This window comes from Pinus tabuliformis, chromosome Q (assembly GCF_031772625.1).
Source record: "Pinus tabuliformis cultivar Carrire ecotype Pingquan chromosome Q, CPIR1, whole genome shotgun sequence".
NCBI lineage: Eukaryota > Viridiplantae > Streptophyta > Pinopsida > Pinales > Pinaceae > Pinus > Pinus tabuliformis.
In genome coordinates, this window is record NC_142296.1 from 1265952832 (window position 1) to 1265966432 (window position 13601).

Sequence of the window (13601 nt, forward strand, 5' to 3'; positions counted from 1 at the left end):
TAGAACTGGAGCATTTGTAAGCAACCGTTTCAACTGATTAAAACTCACTGCACATTCCTTTGTCTATTCAAATTTCTTTCCTTTCCTCTGCAATGATTTAATAGGATAGGCAATCCACAAGAAGTTCCGGATGAACCTCCTATCCACTGTTATACCTTCCTTGCAGACAACATGTACCAAGTAATGTACCTCTATCTGAAAGAAATTGCATTTGCTAAGTTTGGCATACAACTAATGCTCTCTTAGTAATCTCAATACCTACTGCTAAGTGTTCAACATGATCTTCCTCATTCTTAGAATATATCAATATATCATCAATGAATACATTCACAAACTTGTCCAGATAAGGACGCAATACGCTATTCATCAAAAACATGAAAGTAGTTGGAGCATTAGTCAAAGAAAAAGGAAGCACAACAAACTCATAATGCCCATACCTGGTCCAGAAAGAAATCTTGTAAATTTCCTCTTCCTCGATGAGTACCTGATGATATCTTGATCTCAAATCAATCTTCAAGAACACTATTTCTCCCTTCAACTGGTCAAACAAGTCATCGATCCTCAACAATGGATACCTGTTGTTAATCATCACCTTGTTCAACTGCCTGTAATCAATACACAACTTGAGAGTACCATCCTTCTTCTTTACGAACAACACTGGTGCACCCCAAGGGGACACACCTGGCCTAATGTATCCCTTGTCAAGCATTTCCTTCAACTGCAACTTTAATTCCACCAATTCTAAAGTGCTCATCCTGTATGATTCCTTTGATGTTGGTGTTACTGCTCGTACCAACTCAATAGAAAAATCCACTTCCCTATGAGGAGGCAACTCTGAAATTTCTGCTCGAAATAGATCTTGAAACTGTTGTAAAACTAAATACCTCTTGAAGACTTTTACATCCTTAGCATCCTCACCTTTATCACTGAAAATATGCACTACAAACAATACACACTATTTCCTACAACTGCGTTTTTCCTACATAGCTATAATTATTCTAGCTGATGTCACCTTCTTCTTACCCTGCAAGATTCTCAGTTCTCCATTATCATCCAGGAACTTAATAGCCTTACGATAACAATCCACCTTAGTCCCATGAAGATATAACCAAACCATACATAGAAGCATACTATATGATCCCAATGGAAGCACATTCAAATGCGCTAATGTAGGAATACCATTAAACTAAAATGCACAAGCTCTTACCCAATTATGAGCTCTTTTCTTAGTACCTGTAGACAACTTCACCAACCAAGACTCCACATGCACTTATTTTATCAAACCACACTTATCCACCTAATCAGGGTTGACATAACTCTAATTAGATCAAGGGTCAATCAAAATAGAAACAACTTGATCACAAATCTTACCATCCATCTTGATAATACATGCTTGGTGATCCACCTGCCTATTATCCAATGTTGCATAGATTCGAGGAATGCTCTGTCCAACATCCCCAACTATCTAGACCTCCTGAGCATCGTAGATCTAAGGCATACCACCTTGATGTGAAGGACAATTCTTCTTGAGATGCTCCTTTCCACATATCCAACACTGCAACTATCCATTACCATCACCTCTATTCTTCTTCTCTCCAAGATGCGACCCATGTCCCTTCCCAACTTCGTTATACTTCTTTCAAGGAACAACATTTTCTTTCTCGCCTACATCCGAAGGTTTTGTTTGCTTCGGTGGCCATTTACCTTTAGTCTTGTCATTCCCTTTCCAACCCTGCTTAGATTCAATCTTATGCTTTGATTGCTCGTAACAGTGCTTCAATTTCCCAATGACTTCTTCCAGTGACCGAGGCCCATCATACTTAATCTAATCCTTAAATGCTAATGGTAATCCATTGATAAATCTTTAAACTTTGGCCTCCTCATCCTTAAGATACGGTACATACCTCAACAACTCCAAGAACTTAGTCATGTACTCCTCGTCTGTCCGTGATCTCATCTTTAGCTCTTAGAACTAGTACTTGGATTTACTATCATAGTACCTCTCTGACAAGTGATCTCATCTTTAGCTCATAGAACCATTACTTGGATTTACTATCATAGTACCTCTCTGACAAGTGATCTCATCTTTAACTCATAGAACCATTACTTGGATTTACTATCATAGTACCTCTCTGACAAGTACTTCTTCCTAAAGAGTTGCTTGAATTCATGCCAGCTCAACTCCTCTATCTTGATGTCTCTGACCCGATTCACGTCTTCCCACCAAATGTCTACTTTCCCTTTTAGACTTAAAATAGCCATCCTAGCCTTCACATTCTCTATGTAATCATGCAACTCAAAGAATTTCTTCATCCCAAGAAACCATGCCTCTACACATTTCGAATTCTTCTACTCTCCATCGAATATAGGTGGCTTGGATTTCTTGAACACATCTGGCAAATATCCCCTGTCATTCCTCCTGTAAGGATGATAACGATGGTGACCATGATACCTATTTGAAGAAAAAATAGAGTAAAATCCATGTCCATTTCCTCTCCTACCTGGTGTATCCAAGAACTTTCCACCCCTGACGATATAATCCCTGTCTGATATGAGATCACCATGAGACATGCTACAATATGCTCTATTAGTCATGTCTTCCTATCCATAACTGATCCATGGCTATCCATGGCTCTGCAAGTTTGAAAAAATGAAGGATAACTGCATTGACCTCTTCTTGCTTCTTTTGTGACTTAATGATTCTGTCATTATCTGCTTTGCAACTTCTTATCTTTTCCTTCAAACTTCTCAATGTGTCTTCTATGTTCAAATAGTACTCATCTCTTAGTTTCTTATCTGATTTATAAGGGGAGTCTTGTGAATTGTAATCCACAATTTTTCTAGTCATATTTGATCTTCTTCTACCTGCAAGTATACCATGTCAGATAAACCAAATACAACCATAACCAACACACTCTAGTGATTTTCAGGGGAGGCTATCTCGTCTGTAAAATCAATCCATATTAGGATGATAAATGTATATATACATAATAATATCAATATACCAACATCATGCATGACAATACCAACTACATACCATGACCTTAACCATGAAAATCATAACCATGACAATGCATGCGTAACAACCACATAGATAATTGACATGCATGCATGAGAAACACATTCTTCCCATCCAGTCCAAGTATTGAACCATACTCGGGTACTAATCTGGTATCAAACATCACCTAAAGAGAACGAAACCCGCTTTGATACCAACCTGCGGTACCAGATAACACCCAAAGAGAGTGCAACCTACTCTGATACCAATCGGTATCAGACATCACCCAAAGAGAACGAAACCCACTTTAATACCACCTTGTAACCACCTCCTCTGACACTTGCCCAAGTTCACCAGTCTAGCGGGGTAAATATGTGATGAAGGGTTACTATGCTATGACTCAACCTCCTAAGTACAGTTAAGGAAGTGGAATAAAAAAATGAAACTTTACTGGCCTTCCTTAGGAGCTACAAGATCCCTTAGAGCTAAACCACCTGTCTAGGTGCCAAAAAACTTAGTCAAATTGCTTTTTCACTGACTTATACTCCGAACCGCAGGCATAACATTGCATCTATGCGACTGTAGGCCTCTAGTTGTATGCATAAGCTTGCAAGGTAGCAACTGTTGTCCCAATTTCTTAGCTATAAGCTTGTGACCTCGGAACCAGTACCACCTTTTCATTGTCTCCAGATCACTGGCCAAAATTTAATGAGACTTTCTAGAATGATAAAATGAATCAAGATGAAGATAAATATACAAATTTGAGCCACAAATTCGGCCTAACTATGCCTAACCATGACAGTGATTTCATCAAATACATTGAGAACATGTGATCTACATGTCATAAATGCATATTTGGGCATAAAAATGTGATACTTATCTAAGAATCATCAATAAGGTCTAATTCCCTCTCATAATAGCTGCAATAACATCTAATAGGTCATGCATTCAATAACCATTCATCAACTAATCAAAACATATTAAGATCCATAGTTAGAACCTGTTATGAAACCATGCTTATAACCATAATAATAACCATGATGGAACAACCATCAAATCCACATAATAACAAATACAAATACTCATATAATACAATAGGGAAAGAGTTCTTATTAACATATGCAAAAGGCAACCAAGTCAGGGACTTCCATGTACCACCTGACAAAATTCATATCATGGCTAGTAGAGGTCCAGTCAAGTCCTTTTTCAAGTATTTTCACATGTATCATTATTTTGATGTTACTTTTTATTTTTGAAAGTTTCGTGGAGTTCTGGGGAGAGGCCTGAGTCCTATCCCTGAAAAAGTGGCACAAAATTTGGAGTCGCTGGCACACAACTACCTGGAAAATTCCTGTCACATGAATGCCTTGCTGTGGGAGCGACTAGAGGGTCTTAGTTGCATACATGCCCATGTCAAAGGAGCAACTGAGGCTTTAATGCATGAGAATGTTAGGGTGTTTCAGGGGCTGGTCACATGGAAGGGTTGGACGGCTCCTGGGGGTTCTGTTTCATGTGTAGAAGGTCAGATTGGTTGTGTTGTGTCAGTTCCACTTCCTTAACTCTACATGGGGATTTGAATCATATCATAGTATCATTTTGTCACATGTTTACCCCGGTTGGCCAGTTACTTAGGTAGATATGAGAGGAGGGTGTTACAGCTGTGAAAGGTCACTATTAAAAGGCAAAAACAAATGGAAAAAATGAATTCATTGAGGAAAACCTTTGAGAAATGAGCATCTTACTAAAATGAGTGAAAGTTTAAGTATATGCTCCGAGGATTAGCTCAACTGGTCGAATCCCTGTGGTTAAGCATCTCTGCTATTGAGAGGTCTCAAGTTCAATTTCTCTTAACACTCTCAGGGTCAGGCTTTGTGTTTGAGCCGATGGGAAGTGATCCCAGGTGGCTCTACCTAGAACAATATTCCATGGATGTAGCAAGTCACCAATATCTGGAAACCATGAACGACATAGTAGAATGAAAGTTTAAGTATAGAGCAACAAACTGTTATTTAAGCAAATAATCTGACCTCCAGCATTGGCTACATCCTATATGGCAGAACCAAAATGACATATCGTTATACATCTCCTCATTAAGATAACAAGCAGAGTATGTTACCAAGTGAAAGGCCAATGCTACTTTTATTAAGGAATCAAACTACAACGTAAAATATTCAAAAGTAGAAGAAAAACACTACACTAAGTTTCTAACCCTCCCAAAGTTGGAGAGAGGGAAGATAACTTGATAAATCGTAAATTCAAGTCACCTTTGACAATTGAGCGAAAAACATAAAATTAATCATTCAAAGTCAAGGACTTCCTTTATGATGCCAACTTTTGAGATACATATATAAGTAGAAGTGCTTTAAAAGGTAATAATAAAATCAGCTATTGTCGCTGCTTGTCTACCCACAAACCACTATTTTGAAAAGGTAATTGATCTTACAAAGAAAAATACCAGGAAACCTCCTCATTAGCCGGATTGTCAATTTTCCTACACTAAGATATCTGAACTGAAAGGTGTTATTGAGAAAGAAACAGATACTACACAGAAAGCCAACAGGAAGCATTCCCATTTGTTGACTGCACATGCTCCATTAACAGGACTGCATTTTAGAAAGTAATCCGCTAGATCATCTTTGACAATGAAGTAAATGAAAAACACATGAACATGATTAGTTTGAAATATGATTGTTCAACAATCAAGCACCTTGACGATGCAAATTTTTCAGCTAGCTATTTCAGTAAAGTTGAAAAGAATGGTAGTTCTGGAGAGAAATGTGGAGGAGAAATATCATGAATTTCCCATTGAAACAATTCCCACAAATGAATTTTATACAAATAACAATGAACTTTCCTGATGCTACTACTAGCCTACCTACAAAGTCTGCATGAGAAAAGCTATAAAAATGCAAAATCCCTCTTAAAGATTGGGATGTGGCACAATTTGGAAATTCAAAGGCTGGATACACAACTTGAAGATGCAATAGTCTGGAAGTGCATAAAATTAAAAATCAAAGCTAAACCATGTGAGAAACCTTTAAATCAGAACCAGTAAAAAATACCAAGATTGCAGAGCTCCAAAGTGCGAACATATCTAGGAGATACACACAGATCTGAGGTTGAATTTGATGTATTAGAGTTTCAACTCATTTCGCTGGTTGCTCATTCTATCATCAATTTTACTGGATATTGATCAATGCAATCAGCCCAAGGACTATCAGTGGGTGATTTCATTATTTGAAGTGCTTTCCAAACAGCACTGTTGCACTTGAATCCACTTCCAAATGCAATCTTCCAAATCCGATTTCCTTTTCGCATATGTCCTTTGGCCTCAATGTAACTGAGCTCATACCAAATTGAGCTTGAGGAAGTGTTGCCAAAGCGATGCAGAGTCATCCTCAAAGTCTCTACATTATTGGCTTGAGATGCAAGTTCTTCTTAAGCTCATCAATCACTGCTCTTCCTCCAGCATGAATACAGAAATGCTTAAATGCAAACTTAAAATTTGGAATATAGCGCTTGATCTTCATATTGAAGACCTTTCTCCCAACAAGGGTGGCAAATAAAATTAATTTCTCGTTGATGGGAAGAACAAGAGGTCCCAAAGTTGTGATATTAGTCTTCAATGCTCCTCTTGCTATAGCCATAAGTTCTTTGGATAATGACACACCGAGCTTTCCAGCTTCATCTTGCTCCTCATAAACACAGTTGAATGCTTTATCATATGCTCCTTTATGAGTTCTCACAACATGGACAAGCTTGTAATTTACATGCTGATGGTTAGAGAACTTATTTGAAAGAAGAACTACAAATCCACCAACGTGAAACAACCAAATGGGTATCAACATTTACTTTTTATTGCCAAAATACCAACTATGAGTAATGTTTTCTGTGCTCACAACTATTGCATTTGTGCTTCTATGAACTTGTAACAAATCCTTGGAAAGATAAATGGCAATCACTCCTGCACTACAACCCATTCTGCCTAAATTGAAGCTCTGAATGTTCCATCTCAACTTATACCTATTCACAATCATAATAGAGAGTGAAGGAGTTGGAGTGAGTATATTGTAGTTCACCATAAGAATCCCGATATCCTTGGGTTTCAACCATGTTTTCTTAAAAATACTATCTAGGGAAGCATACACGACCTGCTCAACCTCTTCTCATGTTGTGGCCATGAAGGGTCGAGGGTGAATATAATGCACTGCAACAGGAAGATAAGTGTTGTCTCCTAAACCCGATCATTCCAGTATCTTCGCCTGAAATCACAAGGATGAATCTTGAAAATATCCTGAAAGCTTAGATTGTTCCATAACGCGTTTGGCAGTTCACTTTGAGGCTTTAAGGGGGCTTGTAGCAGGAGTAATCCATAAGATACACAGGTCGAGGGCGAGACATCATATAGACTGTGCACCCAAAAACAAGAATGGCCAAACAGACAAGAACACTCACGAGATTGAACTGTAAATGGATCCAGAGCTGCCAAATATCTTCCGGGTTCATCCGTCCCACTTCAAGAAGCATACCCACCATGAGAGGGATTAAAAGGAAGACTTACTGTAGGAGTCAACTCAACCTAGAAGAGGAGCCAAAAGTAGATTCCCAAAGTGTGTTTACTTTGCTTTGAAGAGTCTTGTTCCTTTTTCCTGAATGATGCTTCTTTTGAATTTCTTGCAAAAGCTTGGTTTTTATTTGACAAATCCCTAAGGTTGTATTCTGGCATATATTGTGCTACACCTCTAAGTTTACTTACCCAGACTGAAAAATTAAATGTTGGTGTAAATCTTGCATTTCTATCGCCTGACACATATGCCAATTCCTTTGATAGTGTTTTCACATTGCTATTAAGGGAAAGAAGATCTACTACACTAAACGATATTCATAATGATGTTGTGGAAGTGGAAGTGAACTTAATGGCATTAGGAAAGATAAAAAATAAGTCCGAAATTGTTAAAAGGAAAACCAAGGAAGAAAATAAGCCCTTGACTTCTTAGCAATCAAATCCAAAATTCAATATGTTATTGAAGACAATAAAGAAGCTTGTTGGTAGGTTGGTTCTGTACAATCCACTTCCTTCCAGAAACCAGCAAGAGCCACAAATCAGAAACCTGAATTTTAGAATGCCTCTAGTTCCAAGGAAAATTTTAATGATGAAAATTTGTCTTAAAGTTTAGAATCCTTGGCGAATCTTGCTAGTCCCCTAATTGCAAATTATAAAACATTAGTTGAAATCTTCGTAAAAAAGTGAAAATTTCTAATATTTTTATATATAGTCTTTATACAATTTAGGCAATTTTTAAGGTAAAATAATTTTATACTATAAAAGTTGGGCAAATCATCTTTAGAAAAAATGGAAATTGGCGAATTAATTTTTTGGAAAAACCATGGAATATTAGCTCACTTGTGAATACTAGCCCCTAAAATTTTCCATGTAGAGTAGTTCCACAGATTCAATAGAGAGATCAAAGAAATCATGAGGATCATCAACAAATTAGACCTCCTTTTCTAGAAAATTTTGTCACTGAAGAATGTATATATGAGCCCAAGGAGTAGATTTAATGCCTAGATCAAGATGAAACTAAGGTGTATTTGACCAAAGAAGAACATGACAGATCTACTCTATTCTCAAATGGGAAAGATGATGATTTGTTGTTGGTATAATGTGATTAGTACAAGCAGGAATATCATAACACAATTGTTGATTTCCATAAACAATACAACCTTAGGAACAAGAATTTTGTTGTCAGGCCAAATCTTCCTGTAGCAAAGTAGCCTTTAACTAGTCAACAACAACAACCAGATCCAAAGAAAGACACTTCGAAGAAGGTTGATGAAGTTAAGAAGGATGTGAATGTGCAAGAATTGGAAAAGCATCATCCTTCATTTAGTCTTAAGACTAAAATTGGCAAGATTAAAATTTCTATTCCATTTTCTAAGCTTTTAAAGAATACACAATAAAAAGAGCATATTGTCATAATGGTGAAAGAGCTAGGAGGAGATCAACCACCTGATATCAATGTTCAAGACACTCTTAACATTCAAGATGACTCTCCCACCTTCCTTTTTGGCCCTCATGCGAGTAATGTTGATGAAGAAGTTCCCCCTTTTTATATCAATTTAAATATTCATGATTTGGTTTTGCATAATGCTATGTTAGATTCAAGAACATCACACAATATGATGCCAAAATCTATCATGGAAAATTTGGGACTTAATATTACCAGGCAATACAAATATATTTTTTCTTTCGATTCAAGGAAGGTTAAATGCTTAGTGTTAATTAAGGATATTGTTGTGACTTTGTCTCAAATTCTAGCAAAGAACATTATGATGGATGTGGTAGTGGCTAACATTCCACCTAGATTTGGGATGTTACTATCAAGATCCTGGGCATCAATGTTGGGAGGCACTTTGCAGATGGATATGTCTTATGCTTCTATTCTAGTATTTATTGAGCAGAGGAGGATGTACAAAGAGGTTCAACTAGAATACATGGTTAGTAGCCAATCTAAACCTGATTATCATCCTATCTATGTTGTAGATACAAATATGGTTTCTTCAATTTTGCATAATGATTTCTGTTTTGAAAAAGAGGAGAAACATCATGGTAACAATCAGATAAAAAAATGAAAGGAGCAATCATTTGATGACAATGAAATGTGGAATATGAATTTCTATGGATCGACATGTAAAGAAGGTTAGGCAAAGGTATTTGGATAATTACACCTCAAAATGAAAGTCACTTTTTAAATTGTATTTCGAATGTACAAATAATGCTGCAAATATGAAGCCTTTTTATTGGGTTGAATATAATGAGAGAGAAAAGGGAGCAAGGAATTTTTGTTTTTGGAGATTCAAAATTGGTTATAAATCAAGTTAGAGGAGTCTATCAGACCAAACACCCAAGGATGAGGGCTTACAGGAATGAAGTTTGGGATTTGTTTGATATATTTTTCTCTGAACATAATATTTCAGTTATACCAAGAGATCATAATGGTATAATTGATTCTTTGGCCACTTCAGCTAGTGTTTTTAAAATTCATGTGTATCAAAATGAGAAGTATCATATTGAAGTTAGACACATGTCATCTATTCCAAACAATATTAAAAAGTGGCAAGTTTTTGAAGATGACAAAAAAATAAGAAGATTTCTTGAAATGACTGATAAATTTTCCACTACACCAATTGATGAAGATAACTAAGAGAAACCAGATTTGGGCCATGATTCAACAAAGTTAATGAATGTCATAGGAAACTAGGAGATAACATAGCTCAAGAACAATTTCATTCCTAAAGGCTTAGTTACTTTCGAAAGATTGTTTGACAATAATGATGTTATAGTGAAACCAAATATCACTCCTAATGATAGTGATCTAGAAGATTGCAGTGTAGGGACTGAAGAAGAGCCTAAATTGGTCAAGCTGTCCAAATCATTAACTACAAAGGACAAAGATAAATATGCCGAGTTACTGAAAGAGTTTGCAAAAGTTTTTGCTTAGAAGTATGATGACTTGAGAGTGTATGATAAAAGCATTATCCAACATACCATTCTAATCAAAGAAATGAAAGCCCTTTAGACAGAATCTCAAAAAGATACATTCATTGTTGTTGCCTTTATTATGAAAAGAGATGAAAAGGTTACTTACTACCAAAATCATCATTGCCTTGAGAATTTGTAAGTGGGTAGCCAATCTAGTTCTAGTGGAAATTAGGTTGTGTGTGGACTTTAGGAACTTGAATAGAGTTTCTTTGAAAGATAATTACTCTCTACCTAAGATGGATCACATACTGTAGAAGATTTCATGAGCTAAATGAATTTCCATGTTGGATGATTTTTCTAGGTACAATCAGATTTTGGTTCATCCAAAAGATCAAGAGAAGACATCCTTCATTACACCCTGGGGTACATTCATGTATTCCAAGATGCATTTTGGGTTGATGAATGCTGGAGCTACATTTCAAAGGGTCATGGACATAGCGTTTGCAAAAGAAAAATATAGGTTTGTAGTGATATACTTAGATGATATTATAGTCTACTCCAGATATGATATTGATCATAAATACGTTTTCTTAAAGGGTAGAAAGTTTGATATTTCCCTAAATCTAGAAAAATATAAGTTTTCCATGCAAGAAGGAAAACTATTGGGACATATTGTATCAAAAGATGGCATCAAAATAGGCCCCAATAGAGTTGCATCAATTCAGAAGCTTGAGTTTCCGAGAAGCAAGAAATAAGTACAATCTTTCCTTGGAAAGGTAAATTTCTTGAGAATATTCATTCCCAAGTTCGCAAAATTTTTGAAGACCATAACCAACATGTTGAGGAAGGACATTGGAATAAAATGGAAAACAGAAGCTAGAGAATCCTTTGTGGAATAAAAAAGCACTAACTCAGGCACCTGTCTTAGTTAGTCCCAATTTTTCCAAGGATTTTATGGTTTTTTCTTTTGTTTCAAAACATATAACTTCAAGAGTTTTATTGCAAAATAATCAACAAGGTTTGGAGAAACCCATTTCCTTTCTCAGTCAAGCTTTAAGAGAGTCAAAACTCAAATATAACATTATGGAGAAGAAAGATTATGCTTTCATTAAAACATTGAAATATTTCCGAGTGTATGTCTTACATTCCCATGTTATTGCTTATGTTCCTAACATTGTGGTGAAGGAAATCCCGAGCCATCCAGATAACGATGAGAAAAGAGGGAAATTGATTTTCAAGTTGTTGGAGTATGATTTAGAAATGAAGCCAACTAAACTAATCAAGGGTCAAAGATTAACAAAACTGATGGTCGAGTCTAATTGTGAGGTTTTGGGAATTAGTTTTATTTCAGCTATGTTAGAAGATACAGAGCAGAGATTGAAATTGCATGTGTCATAATTTTTTTCATATTCCCCATGGTATGCTAATATTGTTCATTTTTTGCAGTACTTACAATGTCCCCCAAAGTTAAGAATGTCAAAATCAAGGTTTTTAAAGTTAAAAGCAGTGAAATTTTGCATTCTAGATGGTTATTTGTATTGGAAGGATCCAACAAGGATTCTTTTAAATTTTTTACTTGAAGATGAAGTAAAATAGGTCATGCAAGAGTTTCACAAAGGTGTATGTGGATGGCATCATTACTAGAAATCTACAACACACAAAATACTCAAAGCACTATTTTATTAGTTGTCTCTTTTCTTAGATGTGTATAAAAATATAGTAGCTTGTTATGAATGTTATATTTTTGATGGAAAGACAAAATTGCTACCTTTTCCTTTGAAACCTATTTGAGTAGAAACTCCTTTCCCACAGTGGGGTCTTGATTTCATTGGAGAAATAAATCCTCCATCTTCAGGTCAACACAAATGGATATTGACGGCAACAAATTACTTTACCAAGTGTATTGAAGCCATTCCATCCATACAGGCTACAAACATTGTGATTATCAAATTTATGGAGGAGAACATTCTGTCAAGGTTTAGATGCCCAAGAAGACTCAAAATTACCAACCATTAAAATCCAAGAAAATGATCAAGTTTTGTCAGGATTATGGAATCAATCTTAGCCATTCTACAACTTATTATCCATAGGGAAATGGGCTAGTAGAATCTTCAAACAAGAGTGTGATTAGGATCATTAAGAAATTATTATAGAGTAACAAAAAAGCCTGAGACTCAAAGTTGAAATTTGCACTGTGGGCGGACATGATTAGTGCTAAGAAATCAATTGGTACTTCTCCTTTCCAGTTAGTCTATGGGATGGATGTCAAGTTTCCTATTTCCTTGGGGTTTCTAGTGATGAAGTGGTTACAGGACCAAGAGGATGAACCCAGTAACATTCAAATACGAATAAATCAACTTATAGAAGTTCATCAAGACATAGAAAGGGTTTGTAATTTAGTTGAGGTGCATAAAGAGAAAGTCAAGAAGATATTTGACAGAAGAACAAAATCTGATGATTTTCAGGTTGAAGATATGGTACTCAAGTGGGATGCTGGAAGAGAGGAAAGAGGTAAACATGGTAAATTTTACAACTTATGGTCTGGGCCTTTCAAAATTTTAGCTTCCATGGAAACAATTATTTCATTTTGGGGGATATAAATGGTACTTTGATAGGAGGAGGCCCAATGAATGGGTAGTTCCTTAAACATTATAGTTCTTGAAAGCAAGTGTGGGATAACACTAGAAGGATTTGAAGCGCAGAGCGAAGGCCCTAAGATCTGGCTTAGTGTTATGTGTGTGTTTCAATTTTTAGTGTGCAATACTAATTAATTTGGTGTGACAATAAGAACTTGGATCTAGATTTTTAGTTTCCAACAATCTCACTTTTCAGATGTTCAGCATGCTCTCAATTTGCAATTCCAATTTTGTTTTCTAGCAAATATTGTCTCCAAATTCAACGCTTTATTGATTTTAGTTTAAAACTTATAGCAATGATTTCAATCACAGGAATAATCAAGTTACAAAATTTAGAATTTAAGAGTTTGGATTAGGCACTTGGTATGCCCGTTCTTTGCTGCCTCCCAGGGAGGACAACATCCCCATTGGAGCAAATGTTATCACATACTCTTTTAATTATAATTTTTTGTAATTTGTTTTTGTGTTTTGGAAAAAAATTGGT

General features: G+C 36.0%; 1 pseudogene; it reads right to left on the reverse strand.

The window, feature by feature from the left end:
• Nucleotides 1–6160: 6160 nt before the first annotated feature.
• Nucleotides 6161–9076, reverse strand: LOC149224437 (3-ketoacyl-CoA synthase 4 pseudogene; annotated as a pseudogene).
• Between the last annotated feature and the right edge of the window lie 4525 nt (nt 9077–13601).